The sequence below is a fragment of the Theropithecus gelada genome, unplaced genomic scaffold (genome assembly GCF_003255815.1).
Source record: "Theropithecus gelada isolate Dixy unplaced genomic scaffold, Tgel_1.0 HiC_scaffold_9056, whole genome shotgun sequence".
Classification (NCBI taxonomy): domain Eukaryota; kingdom Metazoa; phylum Chordata; class Mammalia; order Primates; family Cercopithecidae; genus Theropithecus; species Theropithecus gelada.
Genome location: NW_020265827.1, coordinates 23 through 1,818, shown reverse-complemented (window position 1 = coordinate 1,818; position 1,796 = coordinate 23). Strand labels below are relative to the sequence as shown.

Genomic DNA, 1,796 nt, shown 5'->3' with positions numbered 1-1,796 from the left:
AACAGACATAGACCCCTGTATGTTTTAGTGATCTGGGGGATAAAGAATATTTGTGCTGATTGCTGGAACATCCCATCAATCAGCCAAGAATGCTCTGCCAGTGGGTGAGAGTCTGTGAGGTAGGAGAGCTTGGGGACTTCCCCTGTGTGCTAATAGGTGTATGAAGAAGAAATGGTGGGGGCATCCAGGCCATCTGGAGCCAAGAGAATAAAGGCACAGCTGATGTTGTCAGAAGGAAGGGAGAATCCTGGTCTGTGGAAGGGCCACAGTGACCCTGTGAGCTAAGTCACAACACTGAAGTCCCAGCCAAATCCCTGCTGTGTTCACTGATCTGGAGCCTGAGACATTCACCTGTTTTTCCCATCGTAAGCTGTGAACCCTGAGTCTCCCATGACAGGAGCAGCCTCTTTTCTCCCATTGGTGATCACGCCAAAGCCTACTCTTAGTAGTCCTGACCAGCTTTGATGTCCATGGGTAAAGGTCTCTGTACTTGCACCTGAGAGGGACTGGGAGGCCTGGCCTCTGGCCATGTATATTTGGGATGGCAGCCTGGCTCACAGAGGAACAGAAGATACTCACAGAGGAGATTCAGGGTGACTGGGTCACTGCGGCTGGAACTCACTGGGTTCTTCATTTCACATTCATAGGGTCCTGCAGTATCCTTTGTGACATTAAATAGAATGAGGGTCCTGTTGTTTTCCGACATCTGCAACTTGCCACTGATAGGGAGGCTCTGACCATTTATCCACCACAAGTAGCTTACGTTCTGAGTGTCAGGATCACAGGATAAGATCACAGTCTCCGTGGCCTCCCTGGGGTTTAAGTTGCTGCTGGAGATAGAGGGCTTGGGAATCTCCACTGTGCAGATAACAGAGAGAAGATTGCCCTGTGTGGCACCTTTGATTCCTCCAAAGACATTTTTCAATCAGAGATGGCATTTCCCACCTCTTAGCCCACCCAAGTCCCTAAAAGCCCATAGCAGGAGTGTGTGTTACAAGAGAGATGCATGGCAATCTGAGGGCTCAGAGATTGTGAGGCTGCCTGTTTTACGTGGGAGAAGCACAGACTTTCTCAAGTGTGAATTGAGCAGCAGTATTGGGTCATGGAAAGACACGGGACCAGCAGTCACAGCCCCTGGTGCCTCTCTGAGCCCTTCACTCTCCAACTGCCTGCCTGGCCCACCCGGTGGTCCTCACCTGGAGCATGTAGTGCTGGAATTGTCTTAGTTTCAGTCTTACTTTGTCCCCCAAGGTATGTTTTCTCTGTAGCTTCCCTTTCAAGGACATCCTAGAGATGGATGATGGAACTTCCCATTGTCCTTAAACCCTTTGGGTACTGGGAAGCCTGCCGTGGACTGGGTACTTCAACAGAAATAACACAGGGGAGACCAGAGTCAAGCCTGGAGGTCAGTTCAGTCATCAGGCAGTGGAGCCACAAGGTGGGGCGATTTTCCCAGCTGTCTCATAGTGACTGACTTGAGCCAGTGACCTCTAAAGATAGAGCAGAGTCCAAGGAATGACCTACAAAGAGTGAAGGGGACAGGCAAGAGCTGATAGCTTTGGACCAACACCATGTTCCCTGTTCTGTGTCCATGATGTTGCCTTCCCCCTGTAGAAGGCAGGTGAGGACCATGTGGATCTTTCTAGAAATACATGTGGATGTTTGCAAATGCGGAACTGACTGGTGGAAAGGGTGAGCATGAACTGATGGTGGAAGTCTGGCCCCCATGGACTGTATGTGTTTGGTGGCTATTAGAACAATATTTGGGAAGAAGTCTTGCAGATGCTTTCCCTCAT

The 1,796-nt window shown here is 50.1% G+C and overlaps 1 pseudogene; it reads right to left on the bottom strand.

Annotated features, from left to right (window-relative positions):
• Positions 1-7: 7 nt before the first annotated feature.
• Positions 8-858, bottom strand: LOC112618069 (annotated as a pseudogene).
• Between the last annotated feature and the right edge of the window lie 938 nt (positions 859-1,796).